Consider the following 27,393-nt stretch of genomic DNA (forward strand, 5'->3'; position numbering starts at 1 on the left):
CCCCTCCTCTCTCTGGGTGTATCAGCTCCAAACCCTCTGCTTTCCTCCCAGGGAGTGACTACAGCCGACACACCTCTGCAGCTCCTACAACCTTCCACCCTTTTCCCAGAGATTGACTGCCCTTTCCCAGCAGCAGCCCTTGTCTGTTGCCAGCTTCTTGGCTTTATAGGTCCCACCTGTTTCTGCACAGCTGCACCTGCTTGCAATCAATTCCCTCCTCTCTGGTGCTCCTTCCAGGTGCAGCCTGTAGAGTTAATAGGCCTACCTGGCCACCTTAACTCTTTCCAGTCCTGTATGGGGGATCCAGAATAAGTGCTCTAATGGGGAATTGCATAAGAACATAAGAATGACCGTATCGGGTCAGACCAAAGGTCCATCTAGCCCAGTATCTGTTTACCAACAGTGGCCAATGCCAGGTGCCCCAGAGGGAGTGAACCGAACAGGCAATGATCAAGTGATCTCTCTCCTGCCATCCATCTCCATACTCTGACAAACAGAGGCTAGGGACACCATTCCTTACCCATCCTGGCTAATAGCCATTTATGGACTTAACCACCATGAATTTATCCAGTTCTTTTTTAAACGCTGTTATAGTCCTAGCCTTCACAACATCCTCAGGCAAGGAGTTCCACAAGTTGACTGTGCGCTGCGTGAAGAAGAACTTCCTTTTATTTGTTTTAAACCTGCTGCCCATTCATTTCATTTGGTGACCCCTAGTTCTTTTATTATGGGAATAAGTAAATAACTTTTCCTTCTCCACTTTCTCAACATCACTCATGACTTTATATACTTCTATCATATCCCCCCTTAGTCCTCTCTTTTCCAAGCTGAAGAGTCCTAGCTTCTTTAATCTTTCCTCATATGGGACCCTCTCCAAACCCCTAATCATTTTAGTTGCCCTTTTCTGAACCTTTTCTAGTGCTAGAATATCTTTTTGAGGTGAGGAGACCACATCTGTACACAGTATTCGAGATGTGGGCGTACCATGGATTTATATAAGGGCAATAATATATTCTCAGTCTTATTCTCTAACCCCTTTTTAATGCTTCCTAACATCCTGTTTGCTTTTTTGACCCCCTCTGCACACTGCGTGGACATCTTCAGAGAACTATCCACGATGACTCCAAGATCTTTTTCCTGACTCGTTGTAGCTAAATTAGCCCCCATCGTATTGTATGTATAGTTGGGGTTATTTTTTCCAATGTGCATTACTTTACATTTATCCACATTAAATTTCATTTTCCATTTTGTTGCACCCCATAAGCTTTCAAAAATGTAGGCCACAACTTCTTGAGGCTACAGATCACCCATTTTACAAAGAACTCTTGCCTTCCACACAGTTGTTGTGAAGCTTGGTGACTATTTCCAATGTGCTTTTGAAATACTTGGATGAAAGCTGTATTAAAAATGCAAAGTATTATTAATTATTTTCTTCTTTATCTTAACATTTCCCTTCATTTTTAAAGAGGCAGCAACGTTTCCCCTCTGAAACAAAAGTTTTCTCATTACATTTATCTATTCTATCTCAGTAAAGCTACTAACATCCTAGGAAGAAAAGAATAGAAATGTCACAGCGTAAAATATAATCTCTTCTTTGTAGAAAAATTGTCATATTTTATCTGCATACTAAATCTGCATGCGAATGGACAAGTATTCATGGTGAAACCATTAAGCCTTCACAGGGTGAACGGAAAGAGAGAGAGAGAGTTTGAGAAATGAATACAAATACACAGGCAGTATGCAAGTTTTCCCAATATAATATATGGTATTTTTCTGCTCTGCATTAGTTAAAAAATTGAGTACTTTAGGGGTTAAAAGGGTTGGAAGGACTCAAAAGTATTCTGGTTGGAACCAGAACTAGATCAGAAGATGAGTAAGCTTTGATCTACTGTACTTTAACTCACACCAAAGTCAGTGAGTCCTTTGTGAGATTATATAAAAGTCATGTGTAAACCCCAATTTGCCCTGGTCTACATGTAGCCAGAAGCACAGACAGGGCCGCCCAGAGAATTCCAGAAAACACTCGTGGGGCCCCTGCAGGGCGCGGGCCTGGGGCCCCTCTGGGCGGCCCTGAGCACAGATCCCTATCTACACGTCTCATCCTCACCAATTCTTTAGCCCTCCTCTACAGAAAAAAATAATCCACCCCTCTGCCCCCCGCCATAGATATATGGCATGGTTTATTAAACCTTCCGCCTCCTTCAAGCTGTAGCTTTGCACTCATACTGGAGTTGTTCCACCGAAGTATCTTTTGGAATTTGCTGTATTGAAACATCAGTGCTGTAACACATCTCACAGAATGACTTCAGTCTCATCTTGTTTTTAACTTAAAAGAAAACCTGTCAAACCTGCCAAAAAAATTAGGTCAGATTTTCCATTCCCTCCAAATTTTTATGTATTTTTTTGTGTCTGGGCGGAAGTAGTTCAGGTGATAAAGGATCCCACCTCTGGTTATTATTAGACTCATGTCCTAGTTGAGATTGAAGGGTCACAGCCCAACAGCTCTTTCATGAGGTCTGAAGCAATATCTTTTATCTTGGTGGTTTTATTTTATCTATTTGTTTGAATATTAAAAAAAACGTATTTGAAATGATCTACCCAGCCAGCTGGAAAAAGTAGTTTAGAGTCACACCCGTGACAGCCATAGAAGTAAGAAGCATGGCTATCATTATGTAAAATGTATCATCAAATGTATGAAATGAAGTATCATCATGGAACTAATTCACAAAGATTAGAATTATCTGCAATCTGGGGAAAATAGTTGCCATCTGATTTTGTAAGAAAAGATATACATGTTGTACTCATGCCTTTTTATTATTATTTTATTAAAACAGAAGTCCTAACTTTTATTAAGATCCATTGACCTTCATAAGAAACAAAGGCTTGGAATTCATGTGAGCTTCAGTACAAAAACTACGTAAATCTGATGTCTCTTCCTTTCTTTACTACAGAGGTATTGCAACGTGTTGAATTTAGTTACCAAAGTTCCAACTGAGATGTTCTGGTGACAGATTACTCATGTACAAATACCTTTTGCCCTTTGCGGGTATTGTGGAAGGCAGTGGGTTTAGTGGTTAGAGAGTAGGGAATCAAAATTCCTGGGAACTAGATAGACTGTTCTCAACTCTGCCTTTGACTCACTTTGCACCCTTCCAATGGTCACTGAAACCCATAGCTGTGCAGTGATTTTACCCTGCTTGAGATACCTCTGGTTTTTTCTGAGACCATGTGCTCAGCACTTTCCGAAAATCATGTGACTAAAGTTGGATCCCCAGAAATGTAGCCCCCAAAATTACTAGTCACTTCAGAAAACATAGCCCTTCATCAATTCTGTTGGGAAGATGTTCTAAGGTCCTTGCATGAAAAGTTCCATATCAGTAAATTGTATTTGTTAATCTTGTGAGACATTAAACAATGGTTGTTTCCATGATCTGGTGACAAATAAAAGCCCATTGGGATACTTTTGAAAAATAAAAGAGAAAGACCCTAATATTCTGGCCAACAACTCACTCTCTTAAACCAAGGAGACACCAGTTTGAGAACCGCTGCTGGAAGCCATTGTGGCTTTGGGAAAGAAACACTGTAAATTAAAGGAGCAGGTAGAATCATATCTATTGCTTCCCCTATCCTACCAACATCGCTTATCAGTATGGACCACAGAGTCCCATCAGGGATAAGTATGGACCATTATTGCTAATCATTGTGAGCCCAATGATTCACTATCTTTGTCTACCAATGGATCTTCCTCTCAAGGGTTTGAAACTAGTTTTATAGCAGTGCCTCTGAGACTCTGGCCATCTTTTCGGGGAGCTTTGCACTCACATTACATCTTGCAAATGCGAGATTATTTCAGAAATACTTCTCAACATTTAGTTTCACTTGTAAGCCAGAATCAGGATGTCAAGTAATAAAGACATCCATTGTCTCCATTTATGGACTATCTGGAAAGGAGGCTTTCTACAGTGGTGGAGAAGCAGCCACCACTTCCTGCCAGAGAGAAAATCCAGTTGCAACCCAGATAGTTGTTCTTCTACTGGATACCAATTCACTGATCCCTCTACTGTAGCAGCTGCTTCATCCATTCTGTTAAAAGCACTGGGGAAACCAGGAATTATCTTTATGACATCAAAGGAACTCATTTGATTTGACAGCTGCCACCTCAAAGACCATATAATGGTAGTACGAGCACAGAAATTCTGTAAAGTTGCCACTATTGCTTTTTGCATTTCCCCATGACTTCATCATAAATGTATAACTCAGTGATCTTAAAAGCACTGTTGTGAATCCTGTGGTCCATGTACCCTCAAGCAGGATCACCAAACAGTGTAAAGGCACATTAGAAAGCAATGGGACTTGGTTTGAAAACAGATGCGGGAGGGGAGCAAGGTAATGTAAGTAAAATCATAAAATGAATTTTATGTATCATTAATTCTGATAACTGATTTTATTGCTTTGGAAAATTATTATGGCAGTCTGCTACAAAATACTTAACCTAATTTAAATTTCAGAACACATTTTTTTGGCAAATCTCAGTAAGCAATATTTTTAATCAATGGAGTGGAGCTAATTTAGATTTCAGATGCTTTAGAAAGATAGCTTCCAAAGAAAGTAACACAAAGCTTTTTGTGTTCTTTCACTGCTGTCTTTTTAATGTTGCTGTGTGTGTGTGTGTGTGTGTGTGTGTGTGTGTGTGTGTGTGTGTGTGTGTGTGTGAGAAAAATCTAATAAATGCCTGGTATTCATCACCGTACATCTAGAAAATACCCAAACCCAAACTATCATTGTTTTTTATAGGAAATGTCATTTGTATTTATTTAGCTGGCAGCCACTTAGGTTCAGGAACTAATTACTTACCCATAAACTCTCTCTGTGTTGGCAGGAGGCTGAGCCCAGTTGTGATCTGTCTGCTGTCTCCTATTATGTCTGGCTCCTATCCCAAATGGGAGGAAAATGGAGATCTCCTCCCCCAACTCCAAAAGAGCCTCGTTCTCCCAGTTTGCTACCAGGAAATACTGACCAATATGAGACAGAAGGGGGATACAGTAGAGGCAGCCATTGGCCATGCTGTCATGCCTTTGCCCACTCTGTTAATGGAGGTACTTCCTGTGTTATAGGAAAGCAAAGCCATTTTCATAATTGCAAAATTGTGTTCCCACCTTTTAGATATTGCCATTTAGCACAGGGCTAGATCATGCCAGGCTGGCACAGTCCTGTTAGGGGCTGTAAAGACCCATGTTTCCCCAGGGCTAGTTCCATGGGTATTCTGACTCAGAAAGGCAGAATGTCATCCTGAGTTCCCAATGCATGGTGGAAACCCATAAAGTACTGCACCCTCTAATGAACGGATCATACTCTCCTGCTCACGGGGGAAAGCTGGAGTCATGATTCCATGGGACTGTCTTTCCTCATCCCCCTCAGTTCAGATGTTCCCAGTTAGAGCGTGTAGGTTCAGGGCCTGTGCTATCTTGCACATCAACCTTGCCATTTTACCCACTCAAACTTTACCATAGTATGACGGGTTGTATCGGGCCTTTCCTGACCCCTGCTGGAGGCATCAGCACCTTGACACTTCTCTCCAAAGGAAAATCCATTCAGACTGGGCAAACGACAAGACAGTCCTCCAGAGCCCTAGAAGGGCCAGAGGAAATAATGACCAATCAAGAACCAGCAACCCAGTTAATAAGGCATGTCTGCCTTTGCTCAGGGGCAGAGTGAGGTGAGACTGAGACAGAGGGGGAGCTCCCCAGACTCCTTGCTTTACACGCTATAACTAAGCACTTGCATTTTGAAAGATTTTTTTCCTCTTTGTTAAAAGGCGCAGACAGACAGATCCTGAGTTGCTGTTTCATTACTTGATTGTTTAGAAACTGACACCAGGCTTACCGCACAGGCTGCTAATAATGAACAGAATAGATACTAATTGGATTTTGTGTTGAGTTTAATTCCCAGAATGTGTTACCCAAAAGTTCCCTCGATGGGTTGCACTGATTTTAATGTACTAGTTTTTTGCCCTGTGTGTCTCTGGAATGGGTTTTGAGAATTTTCAAGCTGAGGATAGCTTTAGTTTCGGGCCTTCTGTTATGGGGTGTATTCCCCACACTGGGCCTGAGAGGGTAAATTAGGCCAGGCCAGCAAGCCCCAAATTAAAAGCAGGCTACAAGCAGTCTCCTAATTAAAAGCAGGCTCAGCTGGGCAGGAACAGGAGGGGCCATGTAAAGACCAGGAGCTGCAAGCAGCAAAGGGGGGTTGCAGAGAAGGAATCTGCAGTCACTCTCTGAGAGGAGGGGAGAGGGCTGGTAAACCCAAAGTGGGAGGCGAGCCAGTTATGTAGGAAGAAGCCCAGGGAAACAGCAGCAAAGGTTATGATAATACAGGCCTTGGCTGCATGTTATAGGGTTCTGGACTGCGACCCAGTGTAGAGGGTGGGCCTGGGTTCCCCTACCAGCTACTGGGTAGTGGTACAGGGCGTTGAAGATGTGACTGGACAGCTGGTCCAGAAGGACTGCGATTTCCTCAGAAGGGGAGGAACTTAGTGGCCTGGCCAGAGGGCCAAGCCACAGACCAGAAGCTGCCGCTCCAAGAGCGAGAGGCTACGGACTGAGAGAAGAAGACAGGTAGAGAGACCGCTGAGGAGGGCCCAGCACCTGGCAGAGCTAATTCCCAGGACAGGCAGGAGGAGGCGCCATGAGCAGTGAGTGAACCATGTCACACCTTTGCTGTACTACAAATGCTTTGTCAGCATAGATATGTCACCATAGCTATATCAGCAATGCTCCACAATGCAGATCCTGTGTATGCTGGCAAAAGTGGTGTTACTAAGCTGAAAGAAAAACTATCTTCCCAACCAATATCAGCTATGCTGACAGAAAAGTACTTCGGTCAGCATAGTTGTGTGTACACTAGGGGTTTTTACATTGTGGACTCTTCAGGGCAGGGATTGTCTCCCATCTATGTTTGTGCAGCACCTAGAACAGGGTCTCTATCCCAATTGGAGCCTTAGGGTGCCACCGTAATATATTTTTCATTCCTGATAATCAAAGGAAGTTGTTCAATCTGCGAAACACATCTCTCCTTTCCTCCTATTTTAAATAAAGGAAACTTTTGCATATGAGTAGATTATGAGCAGCAAGTCACAGCTCCCAAGTTAAGACTTAGTTGAGATTTTGATGTAAAGCATGGATTTAACCTCTTTGTCTCATTTGAAGACTATTCAATTTATTCCAGATCCACAGTGCCTCTTTCTGATTCTCAGGGACATATAGCTGCTGACCTTGCATATTATTCTCAAAGAGGGTAATCACAAAATAATTAATTAAATATGTTCTTCATTTTGTCAGAGGCTTTTAACAAAAGTTTCCTTTTTTCCCTGCTGTTTTCTCCTTCAGGGTTGATAACAGTTGAAAGCATCAGAAATACACACAACCCGCACCATTCACAGCAGTGAATGAAGATAATTAACAGAGTGCTCACTGTGCAATCATTGCTGTAGGCTAGCAATCACAGGGAAGAAGAAAAAAAAGCAGTTCACGAGTATAAGAAGGAAAATTCTTTACTGATAATCACCCCAGGACCCCCACCACCTATGTTACGTACTATCAATTTCAATGTCAGAGGACAATGTGTAGACACCGATCAATATGTTTCAGCCAAAATGAATCCATAAAGTGCATCCCACTTTTGTACCACTATTTATATCCTGGACTCTTGTGTAATGAATGTATGCATTGGAAGTGATTGCACATTTCAAAAGCAATGCAGAGTTAGACTGGGATAGCGGTGCGGAAACTACTGTGTACAGCTAGATTCAGTTTACCTCAGCTATTCTTATTAAATTTGAGTCCTTCTGGTAAATAGTGTTTTCCTACCTCTTAATGAGAAACCACTCAGATTACCCAAAACAAACAGGGTGTAGATAAACTGTCAGCTACAGGAAGGAAACAAAATTTAGTTCTTCATAAAAGCCCACTGGCTGCCTAATGTTCATTGTTTGACTCCAAAATAATTATTGTCTTTCTTGAGAAAGGTTCAAACCTTCCAATCCCATGCATTTTAAATAAGATGAAAAACAATTGCTGGCATTCATGAAGTGATTTCACTTGGCAGGTTTATGTTCCTCTGTCATTCAGGTCCCTTGTGTAGGGTTTATTTTATGTATTTATGTATTTATTTATTTATTTATTTATTTTATGCCTATGTTAACATCTCATGCAGAGGGAATGTCCTTTCTTCTCTCTTCCAGGAATCAAAATGTTTGTGTCAGTCTCGCACTGGTGCACGGAGGTGGAATGAGGAAGACAGGAGTCTCAGGGAAGTGCTTTCAGACAACAATTACATTCACAACATGGATGACTGTGTATTCAGTGTCTGAGCCAGACAGCCCCTAAACACTGTCTGGAGCCATGTCTCTCTCTAGCCTACTTCCTGTTAGATACCTAGAGGTGCCAAAGGGGGTTTTGAGTCCAATGCCACCTAGTGGCGATACTTCAGACTGTGTCGCCCAGTGGCGAGAACCAGTGGCTGCTTTGTGTAGTGGCTGGATTCAACAGATGGGATTTCATCAGTTTTTGTGGGGTGATTTCTTCTCCACTACTTCAGGAGCTCCCCAAACCACTTCCAGTCTCACCCCAATATCACAGGGCAGGCCAGGGCGCTTGTTAAACCAACTCAGCAAGTTTCTGTGTGGACCTCTATTTCCATTCATACTTTGGTCACTAGGTGGGGCCACACCTCACCATGGATACACTGGAGGTAGATAGGAGCACCCCGTACCAAGCTTGTCTGGACAATCCATCAGGTCCATCACTTGGATGATATTAACCTGTAACAGCAGCAACAGTTTGGATGGGCCTTGTTTCCAGGCTCAGGGGCCTGCCACCCATGCCTGTCCATAACTAGTCCCTGAAGGGACAGTCTTATCTAAAGTGTCCCCTTTGTCCACACTCAAAGCATGGGCCTTTCAAGGTCACAGCTGGCTGGCTCAGTTCTTAGGCAGTGGGCCTTCTGGGTCCATATATCCCTCTCTTCTGGGGCCCTGGTCCCCCTTCCATTCTGCTTTGGTGGTCAGGTTTTGCTCTCTGGCTAAAGGCACTTCTCATGGTGTTAGCCTGTTTAGTGGTCCTTGATTTTCCCTCTTTGCCTGGCCTCCACTAGGGGTTGGAGTTTTGTTTCCGGGGGTGCCTGACTTCAGTGTTGGTGAGGCCGGATGCTTGCGGATACATAGTTCTCCATGAGGGTCAATGGTTAGTGGAACCTCACTCACTCCCTTCCTCTGCCTGGGGGAATCTGGGTTAGTTGCTCCAATATAAATGCTTCTGCTACTTGCACTCCAGTCTGCTTTTCCATGTCTAACCAGAACCAACACTGGTCCTGCAGATATTGGGCCACTACCTGGAGCAGGGCTCTTGGTAGGTATCTCTCCTGGCAAAGCCTCTCAGGGTTGATACCTAGATAGTCGAGGATGGCTATTTTTATTTTGGCATAATCCAGCACCTCAGTGGAGTCCAAGCTTTGATATGGTGTTTGTGCAAGGCTGGTCAGGTATGGGGCAATCAGGATAGCCCATGTTCTGGTGGCTAACATGCCGCAGTAGCCACCCATTGAAAGGTGACCCGGAAAGCCTTGGTGTCATCTCTGGGGCCCATTTTCATGAGCCATACGGGCATCCTAGTAGGGGGGTGTGGGATGCCCCTGGGGCTGTAGTAGTGTCATCACCTGCTGGATCAGGTGTTCTTCTTGTGCCTGGTGTTGGGCCGCCAGCTCCCAAATTTGCTGTTGCTGCTACTTTTGGGCTGCTTGCTGTTGTTGCTGAGCTGCAATATCTGCCCCTGTTGTTGGTGTTGTTGGGCCACCTGCTGTTGCTGGCTCTCCAGCATCTGTTTCAGCAGTTTTTCCGTATCCATGATTCTCTTTAGCGTTGTCCCCTCAGTACTACGGTGGTCCTTTTAACAGGACATGGGCAATGCCCACGTTCTCCACCACATATCAAAGGGCGGGGGGGTTGATCCAAGGCCAGCCAGACCGCCGAGTGAGAATACTCTGGATTGCGTAGCCCAGTATTGAGAGTCAGTAGCTGCTTCGCCCAGCAGTTGGAGCCTGTGGCTGTGTTGCCCAATGGCGAGAGTCAACAGCTAGGGATAGATGTACCTCGGCCCTCCATGCTCCACCAGGTTTCTACCCAGGGCCCAAAGAAACAGTCATTTGAAATGTGCAGCCTAGGAGCTGGGCACCCCTCCGCCTGCTCTCTGGGCCACTTCCTATCCCGGCTTCAGTTCCTCTTTGAGTGCCACTGATCTGCCTTGGGGTCCCCCTTTGAGATCTCTTGGGCCACTCTCTGGTCTCCCTCTATCTGCGATAGCCCATCATCCTCAGCCTCTGCAGCTGAAGGGTCTGTGGTGGCTTGACTGTAAGGCCTGGTCCCGGCCACTTGGAGCCTCGGCAGCTTTTCTGCAGGAGGCTGCACCACCCAACTGCTCTCCTGCTCTGTGCACCCAGACTGAGCTGAGCCGCCCTTTCGAACTCTGCCTCCACTGTGAGCATGCCCAGCAGGGGCAGCGGGGTGGGGCCTTCTGTGTGCAGAGCAACTCCTTACCCTTGCGTCACCAGTGTGGGGTTCATCACAAGAGGGTCACAGGATGTTGCACAAGGGCCCTACCCATGTACTCCAACATGGAAGCCAAGCACAGTCCACTTTGTACAGACTGCAGGGGCACCGCTCTAGCTCATTGGATTAGCCCAATTGAGTAAATCAAATTATGTGCAGAAAATATATTTCTGCAGCCGTTCATTTGAGAACATTCTGCCCCCCCACCCCACACCCCGGCCTGGCTGCAAAGTGACTGTATAAGAGGAGATTGAAAATTGTATGTTATTTAATTTATTTGGATTTATCCTGAATAGACAGCCCTTCCTCCAGGGCAGAGGGTCTCAAACTTCATTGCTCCATGACCCCTTTCTGACAACAAGTTACTACTTGACCCCAGAAGTGGGGATCCAAGCCTGAGTCTGCCCGAGCCCCACCGCTGTGGGTGGGGAGGCCAAAGCCAAAGTCCAAGGTCCTGTAACCTGAGCCCCGTTGCCTATGGCTGAAGCCCTTGGGCTTCGGCTTCAGCCCCAGGGTGTGAGGCTCGGCCATTGGCTTAAGTCCCGGGTGGTGGGGCTTGGGCATAGGCTTCAGCCCCGGGCCCCAGCAAGCCTAACGCCAACCCCAGTGACCCCATTAGAACAGGGTCGTGACCCACTTTGGGGTCCCAACCCACAGTTTGAGAACCGCTGCTCTAGAGGGACCTAGCATGACCTAGCAGACGGGGAGTTACGATACCCGGGCTTCTTTGCTGACTCTGCCACTGACCTGCTGTGTGACCTTGGGCAAATCACTGCCACTCTCTGTGCTTCTCTTTCCCCTCCCATTGTCTGACTTGCCTGTGGAGAGTGTAAACTCTTAGGGCAGGGACTGTCCCACCCTATGAGTCTGTGCAGTGTCTGGCACAATGGGGCTCTTCTCTTGGCTGGAACTGGCCTCTGAGCACCACACTGATATAAATAATTAATAATATTCACCCCAAGGTACCTTACAATACACATACTACACATTCTATTCCCCCTCCCCATTCCATTATCACTAAACTGCAGGAATCCACTCCCTACACACATGTGGTTAGAGGAGAACAGAACCATTCCCATGTGAAACAAACATGCTGTGAAAATCACCTGTTAGTTCATTGTTGGAGCCTCCCCACTGTTAGCCACTCACCTCTTTTCCATCACTCTACACCTGCAAGTTATTCCAGTACTGCTCACCACCTAAAGTATTTGGGTGACATTGTTTGATGTTTCCATTCATAGATACCCTGTCTCCAGAAAGTTGCAATGTCTAAATCTATTTGTCCTTCAGGTTATGATCTGCCTATTGGAGTTTCACTCTCTTGGTCCTTTCATCCGTGTCTGGCTGTATTCTGTCCCTTGGGTTGGTTTCTCGTTTCAGTGTCTATCTGAATTAAATGCATTTCTGCCCATTAATTCAGTCACATCTCCATTTCAGATGGTCTGTCATTCTCCTGCATTGTCTTCATTTTACTCAACTTCATTTGCCACCCCACTCCCTGACTTTTACAGCTGAGCTCCCCAACAGCTCTTGTACTTTATTTTCTTACAGGTGAGAAATGATGTATCCGCATCTATGGCAATTCTTCATTAGTGGAAAGCCAGAGAGGCAGATCTTCAGCTGATGTAAATCAGCGTAGCTCCATTGATTGCAGTGGGGCTACACCAATTGATACCAGATGAGGATCTGGCCCAGGTTTTTTTTTTTTTTTACTTCCCATACGAGTCTCGAAAATGTCCTGTGTGCAAGTCATGGAAAAAATGTCACCTCTTATTCCTAAATCAGTGGTGAGCATAGCCTATGGCATTGTACAGCCATAAAAGCGGCTAATTCTCCCCTGTAAGGCAGGATAATAAGAACACGGATCATACATATGTTCTTAAAGACAAGGTTCTTAAAGACAAGTTTGAGTTTAACCCTGATTCATAAACGTATTCAAAACACACTGGATAGCATTTTCAAAAGTGCCTAAGGCCTATTTTCACAAGACTTAGGCCCAGAATTCTACAAGTATTTTAAAGGCATTTCTGTGCTCTGTGTTGCAAGGCCTAACTGACTTAGGAGCCTAAGTCTCATTTTCAAAAGTAACATAAGCACTTGGGGCTAGAGCCACAAAGGGATGTAGACTCTGCACCGCCTAACTCCTAGGCACCCCACAGCTCAGTGCAATCCTCAGCCCCAAGTTAGGTGCCCGGCTTAGCCCCAGGCCAGAGAGAGACATTGTCACGCTGTCCGGATGAGCAGTGGTGCAAGTAGAATTCATTTCTTAGCAGTATGCTGCACCAGCTAAGGGATGGGGGGGCAGGGGCATGTGCCCTGCCCATGTGACTCCCCCCGTGACTCCACCCTGCCCTGCCCCATTCCCGGGGCCCTGCACTCTCCCCCTCCCCTCCCTATGATCCATCCCACGTTACCTGGAGGGGGATCTCTGTCCTCCTCCCACTGCGACGGAGACTTCTGAACTTCAGGGCTCTCCGGAACTGCAGCGGCGAAAGCAGCAGAACGTGGGGCTGCTGGGCGGCCCCATGCCAGGCAGCTCCTCTGGTGCGGCTGTACCGCCCCCAGCTCTTCCACACAGCTGCATCTCCTGTCTGGGGTCTGTACCTCAGAGGACAGGGCTGGGGGTGAGGCTGGGATAGGTGCAGTACAGCTGTGCAGGAGGACCTGCAGCGGTCCCACGTTCTCCTTTTGCCGTGGCGGTTCCCTGCTCCTTTCTCCACAGTGGTGTAGGGCTCTTCCAGGAACTGCAGTAGCGAAAGGAGCAGGGAACTGCCAGCAGCTTCTCTGGCCCAGCTGTACCACCTCCAGCCCAGCCCCGCCCCCAACCCTGCCCTCCAGCGGGGCTGCTGTACGGACCCCAGACAGGACTCTGGAGACGTAGCTGCATGAAAGGGCTGGGGGGGCAGGGCTGGGGTGATACAGCCGCACTGGAGGAGCTGCCGGTGTGGGGTCGCCCAGCGGCCTCACGTTTTGCTCCTCCTGTGTCTTTCCGGTACGGCGTCCTGGCTATAAATATCGTACAGGTACTGTGTCGCGGACTGCACCGCCCTACGTGCCCCGTGGCTCACACCTGAGAGTGCCAATCTCAGAGCAGACTGTCAGAAAACAGGACAGAGACCCCAAACTGGTGATATATTCGATAATTAGATTTCACCAAGCCAGTAACAACTGTGCACTCCTGGATTACTGTATTAGTCGTACCATGGAGTCCCAAACTGTCCTCCTTAGGCTCTCCAGTCAAGACAAGCTGGACTAAGAGCTGAAAGGTTACACTTACCACTTCTTTGAGATTCAGACCTAAGTGAATTGTTCCAAGACACTGACCTGAGCTGGCCTGTCAGCATCACAGACATATCCCACCATTCTGGAGTCTCAGCCAGGACCATCTCCTGGAGTTAGATGCCTAAAGCAGGTCAGCTTTTCCTGTGAAGCAGCACAGGGGAGAGACAGCCCCACTCGTTACAGGCATTCGCTTAGTGGAAAGGGCACTCCCCTGGGACACAGGAGACCTGTTTTCAAATCCCTGCTCTGCCTGATTGGGGGCAGAGACTTGAGCCCAGCTCTCCTACAGCCCAGAGAAGTGCCCTAGCCGTCAGGCGATTGGTTACACAGTGGTGGTGCTCTCCCGGTCTCTCCTGTTGGAGTTGCTCCATTGTGTATAAGTAAATAAGGATTCACTGGTACAAGGATGGGTACCTAGCTGAGTGCCTTAGCTATCTGGCTACAGGGTCATTCTCATTCACTAGCCCACTGGATACTGTACAGTGGAGCAGTTTCACTAAGACTGATTATGACAGCCTCACCCTGAATGCCCTATATCGCAGGGCGTAGGGCACTCACTGACCTGTGGGTGATTGGCTTTCAAATCCCTGCTCCAAATTAGACAACAAAGGGATTTAAACCTGGGTCTCCCACTTCCTAGATGAATGCTCTAGCCATGGGTTATTGGTATAACCACACACATCCGCCGCCCCGCCCCCCCCGAATTGCCGAACTGCTCACCTCAAGCAGTGTTTTGTGCATATTGGGTGTGCTCTGAGCTACCAGAGTGGGCAGAACAGGTGAGAACATACCCAGTTTGTGAATCCTCCTGGGGCTTAGGTCTGAGCTACAGCCCTGAGCAGCTCGGGGGCTTCAGGACTTCAGTGGTTTTGTGTGAGCCCACTGGCAGAAACTAGGTACCAAGAGGACTTCATTAGTGGAAATGTCGGTGTCTACAGGGTTAGGCAGCAACTAAACAAGGGTTTTGAGAACATAAGATTGGCCATACTGGGTCAGACCAAAGGTCCATCTAGCCCAATGTCCTGTCTTCTGACAGTGGCCATTGTCAGGTGCCCCAGAGGGAATGAACAGAACAGGGAATCATCAAGTGATCCATCCCCTGTCACCCATTCCCAGCTTCTGGCAAACAGAGGCTGGGGACACAATCCCTGCCCATCCTGGCTGATAGCCATTGATGGACCTATCTTCCATGAATTTATCTAGTTCTTTCTTTAACCCTGTTATAGTCTTGGCCTTCACAACATCCTCTGGCAAGTAGTTCCACAGGTTGCCTGTGAGTTGTGTGAAGAAATCATTCATTTTGTTTGTTTTAAACCTGCTGCTCATTAATTTCATTTGGTGACCCCTAGTTCTTGTGTTATGAGGCACTTCCTTATTTACTTTCTCCACACCCATCATGATTGTATAGACCTCTATCATATCCCCGCTTAGTTGTCTCTTTTCTAAGGTGAAAAGTCCCAATCTTATTAATCTCTCCTTATACAGCAGCTTTTTGTTACCCTTTACTAAACCTTTTCCAATTCCAATATATCTGTTTTAAGATGGAGCAACCACATCTGCACACAGTATTCAAGATGTGGGTGTACCATGGATTTATATAGAGAGACAATATGATATTTTCTGACTTATTATCTACCCCTTTCTTAATGAGTCCCAACATTCTGTTTGCTTTTTTGACTGTCGCTACACATTGAGTAGATGTTTTCAGAGAACTAGTCACAATGACTCCAAGATCTTTCTTGAGTGGTAACACCTAATCTAGACCCCATCATTTTATATGTATAGTTGGGATTATGTTTTCCAATTTGCATTACTTTGCATTTATCAACGCTGAATTTCATCTGACATTTTGTTGCCCAGTCACCCAGTTTTGAGAGGTACTGTTGTAGCTCTTCACAGTCTGCCTGGAACTTAACTATCTTGAGTAGTTTTGTATCAAAACTTTTTTGTATCTTTAGTTTTGTATCTCCATGACACCCCCATGCTGGACTTAGGTGCCTCACTGCCACTTTAGGCACCTAAGTCCCTTTGTGGATCTAGCTGCTAGGAGGTTGTTAGGCCAGATTTGTTAATGGTATTTAGGATTGTAGTGGGATTTTCAAAAGCACCTTTGTGCCTAAATGCCTTTAAAAATCTAGCCCCAAGTCCTTAAGCCACTTTTGAAAATGGGACTTGGACATCTAAATTACTCAGTCCTTGCAATGCTGATGGAGTAGCTCCTAAATACCTTTAGAAAACTGAGCCTATGTTTCTTTTGAAAGTACAACTTAGTCGCTTTTAAAAATTTACCCACTGAATGGTGATAATCTAATTTCCTTTGTTGTTTTCTAGTCTATTCACTCTAATCTAATGTGTCCATTAGTGCAGGAATCAGTGCACATGAGCAGCTAGGGGAAACACCACTTCCTCCAAATGGATTATAGTTTCTATCCCTCTGTTGTTTTCATTCTTTACAGACTGGTTGCTCTTGCTTGTTTGCATCTAGGAGAAGTATGTTATTGGCCAGTCATGGTGGAAAGGCTTCTCCATACAGATGAGTCTTGTATTGCATCCTAAATGTGGTGGGATCCAAGCCGTGATCTCAGGGGCAGCGAGTTGTATGGGCCCATGGTGCCTGGGCTCCAGCAAATTCAGGGCCTGGAGGGCCCTGCTCCACCAATGTTTGGGGCCGGGTCTCTCCCCTGGCCCAGCCTGCTGCCCCCGCACGCCTCCCCGCAGGCGTCTCTCCCTGCCCTGGGCAGCGGGCAGCTGCCCCCTGCAGCTCCGCACTGCGCTCCCTCACCGGCTGCTGCCACAGCTGGCTACAAGGGAACAGCGCCAGGGACAGGCTGAGGCAGCAGCTGTGCCTGTGGAGAGAGGAGGGGAGGAGGTGCATGGAAGCCACCCCCACCCTCCAAGCAGGCAACTCTGAGTCGACGCCGATGGGGAGGCTTATCCTGGCTGGACCTCCTGAGCAGCAGCCTTGGGGGGGAGGGCTTGGGTGAGTGTCATGCCAGGGGTTCTGGGGAGGGCCTCCCCGATACCTCCCTCCCCCGGAGCTTGCTGCTGCCGGTGGGGAGAGGGCTGGGGGGAGTCCTCCTCTCTGGCCCCCAGCCCCAGGGTAGTCTGCCTGCTGCACGCCAAATTCCTCATCTCCGGCAGGCCCGGCCCAGCCCCACACTCCACACACCCTCCTGCATCCCAACCCTCTTGTCCCAGCCCAGAGCCTGCACCCAGCACCCAGCCCCCCTCCCAGAGCCTGCACCCAGCAGCCAAACCCCCTCCTGTACCCAAACTCCCTCTTAGAGCCCGCATCTCACACCCCGTCCTGCACCCCAAACTCCTACCCCAGTCCAGAGCCTGCACCCAGCACCCAAACTCCATCCCAGAGCCTGCGCCCCTCCCTTACCCAAACTTCCCCCCAGAGCCTACACCCCAACCCCCCTCCCACACCCAAACTCCCTCCCAGAGCCTTAGGCAGGTGTTTGGGGGGCTGGATTCGGATCCATTCTGGGCACCACCAAAAATTATACAAACCTGCATGATGTCCAGTAGCAGGGCAGACCAAAGTCAGGGGCCTGCTGCTGAAATGACTCATCTTCCAAAAGCTTTAATTGTGCCCTGTCAGCTACAGTATTGATACGGATCTCAGCTGGTGCAGCGGGATACACAGAGAGAGTGATGTAGCCTCTGGCAAGATAGCAGCTCAATAAGGCCTTTGAGAGTAGCACTAGGACCCTGAGGCTTTGGGGGTGAATATGGGAATGCCTTGCAGAGCATTAAGCACTGGAGTAGTGTACACTCGCTTCTTGGTTTGTGATGCTAGGCGGAAAACACTGATATTACTGAGTATGTTGAGTAAATGGGGAGAACAAGATTAGGCCCTATGGGACCCCACAGGTGGGAGGATTCATGGAAATGGAACAGCTGTTCAGCAGGGCTCTTTGGGATCTGTCTAGGAAGAAAGCAGTTGGCCAGCTAATACATTCCCACTCAGCATTGCCTGGTCTTCTGAATGGGTCCATAGTAGCTCATGACTTACTATTGTGAAGACTGCCAACAAGTGTGACTGCCTGGATGTTTCCTCTTCTGCTTATGACCACATCGTCATCCACTTCTTGCTACGTGCTATTTACCAGAAATATTGCTCGCCTTTGTTTCCAGCCTGTCATTCTGTTTCTGTTTTTCCTTTGGTTTCATCTGTTACTCCTTGACAATCTCCATTGCATTTGTTCCTCCGACACACCATTAATATTCTTTTTTTTCCAGAAAGGAATATTTTTCTTCTGCCAAATAATAAAATAATGATAATAATTAATAATTAAAGCACTGAAGGGAATGGAAACATCCCCAAAGTGACATTTTCAAAAAAATAAGGGCCAGATTTTCTCTCATTTACAGAAGTGCATATCCAGTCAGTTGAGTTATGCTGGATAAAAACTGGCTTATCTGAGATCACAATCTGGCCCTTACTCCCTCCATTTGCAATGGGGGGGAGGACAAATTTGTGATCATTCACACCACAAAAACATCGAGTGAAATTCACAACACTGCTTTGTTCCCCACAAAAATTTGGCAAAGCAGACAGCAGACATTTCAGCCCAACTCTGATGTTTGAAGTCTTTAATCTTCTGTGAAAAGTTTCCTTCCTTCTTTGATTAAAATCCAGCATTTCTGAGAGTCAGTTGAACATTGAAACATTATAGAAAACCATGAATTCTTTCTGAGTGGAGACAACAGACAGAACAGAGCTCTTCAGTTGTTTCCCAATGCTTCTCCTGGGAGAATACTAATGGTAGCATTCCAGTTCTCAGGGATTCTCCTCTCTGTATTGTATCCCAGGACGAGACCTCCTTCTCGCTAGGCAATGTCTTTTAACAGATCTGAGAATCACCCACAGTGACAGCTCCTTTATTGCTTCCAGAAGATAACATGGAAATACATACCCTTAAAGCATAGTCTTCCTGGGATGCGTGGAATAATGCCCCTTTCTTCCACAGAAGGTTTACAGCTAATGTGCTAGAGGGAAAAACTTTTATGGCCTTGAAGGTATATCTCTTGCATACTACATCTCAGTCCTGAGATACATATCTTTTTCTAACAGTCTCCCTTGGTTTAACATTTCTTTGGTACACAGAGTACTTCACTGTTATTTTTATGGGCACTACATCAGCAGAGTCCATTGCATACATTAGCATTTACTATCTCTTGTAATGTCCTTCATTTAGAAAATAGATGTCCCAGTCATCTCATTTTTTCCCCTTTTACTGTCACCTGTTAGTGCTTTGTGTAGGGCCTGGGACCTGCATGTTTTAAAGAGGGAGCTTCTTCTCCAGTTAAAATGATATAGTGTATTTCAGTTAATTTTCTAACACTTTAAGGCAGTGCAAGATTCAGCTGAAAGTACAGGCAATGAATATAAGTGAATGCAAGTTGAGAGGAAGTAGTCAAACCCTGTATTTGGTGTATTATGTTTAAAGCCATCCACACAAATAGAGATCAAAGATAAATGCAATCCAGGGGTAAAGAATGTGAAAATGTGAATCACAGCATACCTTCTGCCTGTGCGCGTAGATAGATTTCATAAGAACATAAGAACGGCCATATTGGGTCACACCAAAGGTCCATCTAGCCTAATATCCTGTCTTCCGACAGTGGCCAATGCCAGATGGAATGAACAGAACAGGGAATCACCAAGTGATCCATCCCCTGTCGCCCATTCCCAGCTTCTAGCAAATAGATGCTAGGGACAACATCCCCGTCCACCCTGGCTAAGAGCCATTGAGGGCCCTGTCCTCCATGAACTTATCTAATTCTTTTTTGAACCCTGTTATAGTCTTGGCCCTCACAACATACTCTGGCAAGGAGTTCCACAGGTTGCCTGTGAGTTTTGTAAATAAATCATTCCTTTTGTTTGTTTTAAACCTGCTGCCTACTAATTTCATTTGGTGACCCCTAGTTCTTGTGTTATGAACCAGTCATGATCCACACCAGTCATGTTTTTATAAACCTCTATCACATCCCCCGCCTTAGTCATCTCTTTTCCAAGCTGAAAAGTGCCAGTTTTATTAATCTCTCTTCATACAGCAGCCGTTCGATACCCCTAATCATTTTTGTTGCCTTCTTCTGAACCTTTTCCAATTCCAATATATCTTTTTTTTTTTAGATGGGCCGAACACATCTGCACGCAGTATTCAAGATGTGGGCGTACCATGGATTTATACAGAGGCAATATATTTTTGTCTTATTATCTGTCCCTTTCTTTTTGATGCCCAACATTCTGTTCACTTTTTTGCCTGCCACTGAACATTTAGTGGATGTTTTCAGAGAACTATCCACAATGACTCCAAGATCTCTTTCTTGAGTGGTAACAGCTAATTTAGACCCCATCATTTTATACATATAGTTGGGATTATGTTTTCCAATGTGCATTACTTTGCATTTATCAACATTGAATTTCATCTGCAATTTTGTTGCCCAGTCACCCAGGTTTGAGAGATCCTTTTGTAGCTCTTCAGTCTTCCTGGGACTTAATATCTTGATTAGTTTTGTATCATCTGCAAATTTTGCCACCTCACTGTTTACCCCTTTTTCAGGATCATTTATGAATATGTTGAATAGGACCGGTCCCAGTACAGACCCCTGAGGGACACCACTATTTACCTCTCTCCATTCTGAAAAATGACGATTTATTCCTACCCTTTGTTTCCTATCTTTTAACCAGTTACCAATACATAAGAGGACCTTCCCTGTTATCCCATGACAGCTTACCTTCATTAAGAGCCATTGGTGAGGGACTTTGTCAAAGGTTTTTTAAAAGTCTAAGTACACTATATCCACTGGATGCCCCATGTCCACATGCTTGTTGACCCCTTCAAAGAATTCTAGTAGATTGGGGAGGCATGATTTTCCTTTACAAAAACCATGTTGACTCTTCCCCAACAAATTATATTCATCTATATGTCTGACACTTTTGTTCTTTACTATAGTTTCAACCAGTTTGCCCGCTACTGAAGTCAGGCTTACCAGCCTGTAATTACCGATATCACCTCTGGAGCCCTTTTTAAAAATTGGCATCACATTAGCTATCCTCCTGTCATTTGGTACAGAAGCTGATTTAAATGATAGGTTACAGACTGCAGTTAGTAGTTCTGCAATTTCATATTTGAGTTCCTTCAGGACTCTTGGGTGAATACCATCTGGTCTTGTGACTTATTACTGTTTAGTTTATCAATTTGTTCCAAAACCTCCTCTAACGACACTTCAATCTGGGACAGTTACTCAGATTTTATCATCTAAAAAGATTGGCTCAGGTTTGGGAATCTCCTTCACATCCTCAGCCATGAAGACCGATGCGAAGAATTCATTTAGTTTCTCCGCAATGGCCTTATCATCCCTGAGTGCTCCTTTAGCACCTCGATTGTCCAGTTGCCCCACTGGTTGTTTAGCAGGCTTCCTGCTTCTGATGTACTTTTAAAAAAATCTGTTACTTTTTGAGTCTTTGGCTAGCTGTTCTTCAAACTATTTTTTGGCCTTCCTAATCATATTTTTATACTTCATTTGCCAGAGTTTATGCTCCTTTCTATTTTCCTCACTAGGATTTAACTTCCACTTTTTAAAGGATGCCATTTTCCCTCTCATGTAGCACTTTTTTGGTTCTCTTACCATGTTTTTAATTTGGGGTATACATTTAAGTTGAGCCTCTATTATGGTGTCTTTAAAAAGTTTCCTTGCAGATTGCAGGGATTTCACTTTTGGTGCTGTACCTTTTAATTTCTATTTAACTGACCTCACTTTTGTGTAGTTCCCCTTTCTGAAATTAAATTCTACAGTGTTGGGCTGCTGTGATGTTTTCTCTGCCATGGGGATGTTAAGTGTAATTATATTATGATCACTATTACCAAGAGGTCCAGCTATGGACCAGATCCTCTTGGACCAGATCCTGTGCTCCACGTAGGACTAAATCAAGAATTGCCTCTCCTCTTGTGGATTCCAGGACTAGCTGCTCCAAGAAGCAGTCAAGTAAGGTGTCAATAAACGTTATCTCTGCATCCCATCCTGAGGTGACATGTACCCAGTCAATATGGAGATAGTTGAAATCTATTATTATTATTATTATTATTATTATTATTATTGAGGTTTTTTTATTTTAATAGCCCTCTAATCTGCCTGAGCATTTCACAGTCACTGTCACCATCCTGGTCATGTGGTCAGTAATATATCCCTACTGCTATATTCTTATTATTAGAGCATGGAATTACTATCCTAGAGAGTCTATGGTACAGTTTGGTTCAATTAATATTTTTACTTCATTTGATTCTACCCTTTCTTTCACATATAGTGCCACTCCCCCACCAGCACGCCCTGTTCTGTCCTTCTGATATATTCTGTACCCTGGTATTACTGTGTTCCATTGATTATCTTCATTCCACCAAGTTTCTGTGATGCTTATTATATCAATATCCTTATTTAATATGAGGCACTCTAGTCAACCCATCTTATCATTTAGACTTCTAGCATTGATATGTAAGTACTTTAAAAACTTGTCACTTTTCAGCTGTCTGCCATTACAGATCCTACCTGTATTTTGTCATCTTCCATCTTCTCCTCCTTACTAGGACATAGAGAATCTCCATTAATAGAGCCTTCCCTAAGGGGATCTGTCTGAACCACGTACTCCTCCGCACCTGTGGGCTTTTCAACTTAGTTTAAAAACTGCTCTATGACCTTTTCAATTTTAAGTGCCAAAAATCTGGTTCCATTTTGGTTTAGGTGGAGCCCATCCATCCTGTATAGGCTCCCCCATTCCCCAAAGTTTCCCCAGTTCCTAATAAATCTAAACCCCTCCTCCATGAACCATCATCTCATCCATGCATTGAGACCCTGCGAATAGACCTGAAAGCATTTCAGAGAATGCTACCATGGAGGTCCTGGACTTCAGTCTCTTTCCTAGCAGCCTAAATTTGGCCTCCAGGACATCTCTCCTACCCTTCCCTATGTCATTGGTACCTACATGTACCATGACCACCGGCTTCTCCCCAGCACTACACATAAGTCTATCTGTCCCTCTGTCACTCAGTCTGGCCTCCTCAGTCAGACTCCCAGGTGTCCCTGGGCTGCTTTTAGCAGCCAACACTTATACACCCACCTCTCACCCCATATCCCTTTGTTCTCCACCAGGGAACATGCTGCTCAGCTTCCTGCAGAGAAGTGGGGCAATCCATGGTTGTTGGTTGCTCGGCGTCTATGTCCGGGCAGTAGAATGTGACACTGTATTTTCACGAGTGCCATTGATATATGACCTAAGGCCTCAGACAGCTAGGCACTGTTTACAGCTGTGTCTTAGCCTGCCTTCAGAGCAATCAGTCCCTTTTCAACCACTAAGTAACAATCTGGCATATAGGGGAAACTGAGTCACACAGAGGCTTAATAAAAATATTGCAAAAATTCCCACTTCATCACAAATTACTCTCACTGTTAAAAAATTATGCCTTATTTCCACTCTGAATTTGTCTAGCTTTAACTTCCACCCATTGGATTGTGGTATATCTTTCTCTGCTCGATTGAAGAGCCCATTATTAAATATTTGTTCTCCATGTTGGTATTTATAGGTTGTATTCAAGTCACCCCTTAATTTGTTAAGTTAAATAGATTGAGCTCCTAGAGTCGATTACTATAAGAGCTGCTTTCTAATCCTTTAGTCATTCTCGTGGCTCTTCTCTGAATTTGCTGGTCTGTAGCAGACACAAGCTAATACTCCATATCGCACTGTGTCAGTTAGCACATGATCCATAAGCATTCAAGATTATTTTTCTCTGAGTTATCAATAATTCGGAAACTGGTGATGCCATTTTTTACATAGAGTGCCACTCCCACTCCTCTTTTGCCCAATCAATCCTTTCTAATAGATTAGAACCATTGATTTTAACATTCCAGTTGTCTGCATCATCTCTCACCAGGTTTCAGTAATACCAAATAGATTGAATTTATGCTCATAAATGAACAATTCAAATTCCTCTTGTTTGTTACTCAGGCTTTTAGCATTGGTGTACAGGCAATTCAATAATTCCTTCTCCTTATGTCCTTTGGTTTCTTGACTCATTTTGTTCTCAACATCTTGATTTTGTGTTAACTGAGTGCTCATATCTTCCCTCTTTTTTACCCTTCCATTTTTCTATTAGTTTAACCCTCCTGACTACTCTTGCCAGCCTGTTCGTGAACAGATCGGTCTCCCTTCTACTGAGATAGAGGCCAACCAAACTATACAGCTCCCTTTCCCCACAGAAAGTGGACCAACATTCTACAAAACCAAAACCACTTACTTCACCAGTGATTCACTTCTGGAATCTTCTGCCTTCTGTCTTCCTTTGCTTGTGGGACAGGAAGGATCTCAGAGAATATCGCTTGGACTCACTTCTTCTTCAGCACACTTCCGAGTTCTCTGAAGCCATCTACTGTCTGTGAGAGATCCCATGACACCATGTCATTAATAGCAATATGAACCATCACCAATGGATCCTCACCATTGACTTCCAAAGCCTACCCAATCTTAGATGACATCTGTGTCTTGGCTCCTGGTTGGTAGCACACCAACTTCTTGTTCACCTGTCCCTTGCAGATTGTTCTTTTGATTCTTCTGAGTATGGAATCTCCCACAGGGATTGTCTGTCTTTCTTGGACAGCTGGAAAACTGTTTGCAGGCAAAGCTGATAGTCTCAGAATCATTTATATTTTCTGCAGCTTACTATATGTAACTTACATCTCTTCCACATCACCTCTGTATTACTAAATCCAAAGGAGCTTAAGATGTAATATACACGCTAAGTGGCTGCAAAGAAGTCAAGTAGCAGGAAAAACAACTAATTAGAGCTGTTCTAAAAACAGGAAAAATATTTCATGAAAAGTCTTCAAAACTTCTCCAAATTTTCTCTCTCTCTCTGTGTTTCCCCTCATTGGAATTTGGACACAAATTTTCCTTGAAAAATCAAACTTTAGAAAATTCCAACTACTTTTATGACTATCAGGAAGGCATGAGTTGCTAGGCCTTAAATAAATAGGTATTCCTATAATATGGAACTTTTGACATTTCAAAATTAGTTTCTGTTCTAAATCAGAATGCAAAGCCAAAATTTGAGAATGAAAATTCCAAAAAATTTCAAATTGGAAATGTAGAGGTGAAAAAGTCTGAATTTTTTCATTTTGGAATGACATTCTGAAATGAAAATTGTTCCAAAATGTTGACTCAGAATCATTTTCTTTCTCTTGACTAGAAAAATCAAAGTATTTGTCAGCATTGATATTTTTTTCCACAGAAAATTTTGATAAAATCATATTTTCCAATGGAAAAAGTTTTCATGGAAAAATTTCAACCAACCATACTTAAATTCCTTAAACCCACTGAAATAACCTCAGGCTGGGTTCTTCAAAGGTACTTACAAGATTTATTTGCCCATATCGGATTGAATTTATTATCCTTCAGAGCTTTGTTGCTTGGTCAGAACTCACCCTAGGACCCAGGAGTGCTTTGCATGTCTCAACAGCGATCTTTCTATTATAGTAAAGGTTGATTAATGAAGCCAAAGGGCTCTGCGGAGGAGTCCCATTCCATTCTTCCCAGTTAGACGGACAGTGCCGTGAGAGGCTGCAAGGCAGGGAGGCAGTTCCCAGTCCTGTGGTTGTAGAGCCCCTGCCCTCTCACAATAAAGAATATGGCTTTCGCAGGTTCCAATATAACAGTATTCTTGCTCTGCAGAAATAAACATTATAGCAGGTAGGAAACGCTTGGTAGTGCTCTGGGCTGAAACTTGGTACACCTGGGTTCTAATCCTGGCTCTGCTACTGGCCTGCTTGGTGACCTGGAATAAGTCACTGTGCCTCAGTTTCCCTCTCTGTAGAACAGGGTTAATGATAGTGCTCATGAAAAGGGCTCTTCTTTATCTCATCCTGAGCCAGGAAGGGGCACATCCATTCTACTGGCATCAGGATGAAGTGACTGAAGAAGGGTTATGTTCTCAAGTTCATGGGAATTCCTTACAGCCCTTGCATCTGAATGAAAGCAGTGAGAATGACAGCCTGACCATCACTGCCAGCTTCATTACACATTATTTCTTAGATAGACGGCGGCATTAAGGTTCACGTGGCACTAGCCTTGTGAGCAGGCCATGCCTCTGATGCCCATCTGCTGCTCAGCTACTCTATTTAATGAATGCTCAGATGATGCCAAGCTGTATTGTAACTTTTTGGCACACGCCAGCCCTGGAGCACAGGGTTTTCAGATAATGAGAGGCATTAGCATTGGGACTGACTGATATATACATCCATGTGAATCCATAGTCTTCAAGTACAATGAGCAACAGAGAAACCACAATTGACTGTACAGATTGCAGCTGGGCCTCAATCAAGTGATCTGTACCAATTTATGACAGCAGAGATTTGGGGCCCAATATGTACCCACTGAACACTTTGTGGGATCTGAAAAATAAGATGCCATTCTGCTAATATACCACTCTATTAATTAACCTCTTTCCATTTGAAGACCAGCCTCAAGCAGTTCCATTTGCATGCAGACAGGATCTCTGTTTAGATCAGCCCTTCTGCTCCTGCTGCTCACTCAACTGAAGTCATAACCTGTTGGTTGGTGACATCAACATTGGTTGCTGTGCAGATGATTATGATGCTGGGAAGAGAGGATTATGACTTCAGGTGAGAAATAAGCAGCCAGAGCAAATGCATTCCTAAGCAACAAACATCCAGTTTGCATGCAAATGCCCCATAGTCACAAAACCAAACGATCTGGAGAGAGAATTATACAATATGGGACATCCAAGCAGAATTGCTTTTAAATAGAATGGCTTTCAAACTTTTCCAGGAGTCATCAGATATCTTCAAAAATGGTGCATGTGCATCTTTACATGTGCATCTTTACAACCACTCAGGTGTGATTTCTCCCTAAAAGCTGTATTTTTGCCAACTTCTACTGCTTCCACTGCTTGACTGAAGTGCATAAGCAGCAGGCATGTCTGTTCAGGCACAGACTGTCGGTGGAAAGTCTTCATTATATAATAAAGTTCTTCCTCAGAGTACCAAACAGCAGAAACTCCAGCAGACTTGCAAACAGACATACATCAGCACGTTGAGCATTTGACAGGCATTTCTTCACACAGAGGGAGAGGGAAAGGAATGTCAGACATTTTTTACTTCAAGGGGGGACCTATGTCTTTAAATGTTTCTCTTATGGTCTGTTCAGGACCTCTGTACTAAGACAGAGTGGAATCTGGTTTTATATAGAGCTTTTCATATGCAACGCACCCCAAAAGAATTTCACAAATGAATGACTTAAATTATGATAATACTATAACTGTATGCAAATGCCAGTTCTGTGCTCAGCTACAGCTCACGCCCCGCTTTGGATGCAAGGTGTTTTGATTCAGGGAGGGCGAGCAGATCATTATCCCTGGGTTATCTTTTTGAAAAGCATCATGGGATATTTACCTTCCAGTAGCATTAGCTTAACATTTTATCTGAAAGAAGAT

At 44.7% G+C, this 27,393-nt stretch overlaps 1 long non-coding RNA gene across 2 annotated transcripts; it reads right to left on the minus strand.

Moving 5' to 3' along the window:
* Window positions 1–17,615: 17,615 nt before the first annotated feature.
* LOC120405603 lies at window positions 17,616–26,483 on the minus strand. 2 transcript variants are annotated; one of them, XR_005598715.1, is made up of 5 exons: window positions 26,381–26,483; window positions 25,367–25,607; window positions 24,405–24,551; window positions 24,184–24,319; window positions 17,616–18,147 (listed from the first exon to the last, which is right to left on the minus strand). It is a non-coding gene; the product is annotated as an uncharacterized LOC120405603 (long non-coding RNA). The 2 variants fall into 2 exon arrangements; XR_005598714.1 differs by having other exon boundaries at window positions 25,298–25,607.
* Between the last annotated feature and the right edge of the window lie 910 nt (window positions 26,484–27,393).

The sequence above is a fragment of the Mauremys reevesii genome, linkage group 5 (assembly GCF_016161935.1).
Source record: "Mauremys reevesii isolate NIE-2019 linkage group 5, ASM1616193v1, whole genome shotgun sequence".
NCBI lineage: Eukaryota > Metazoa > Chordata > Testudines > Geoemydidae > Mauremys > Mauremys reevesii.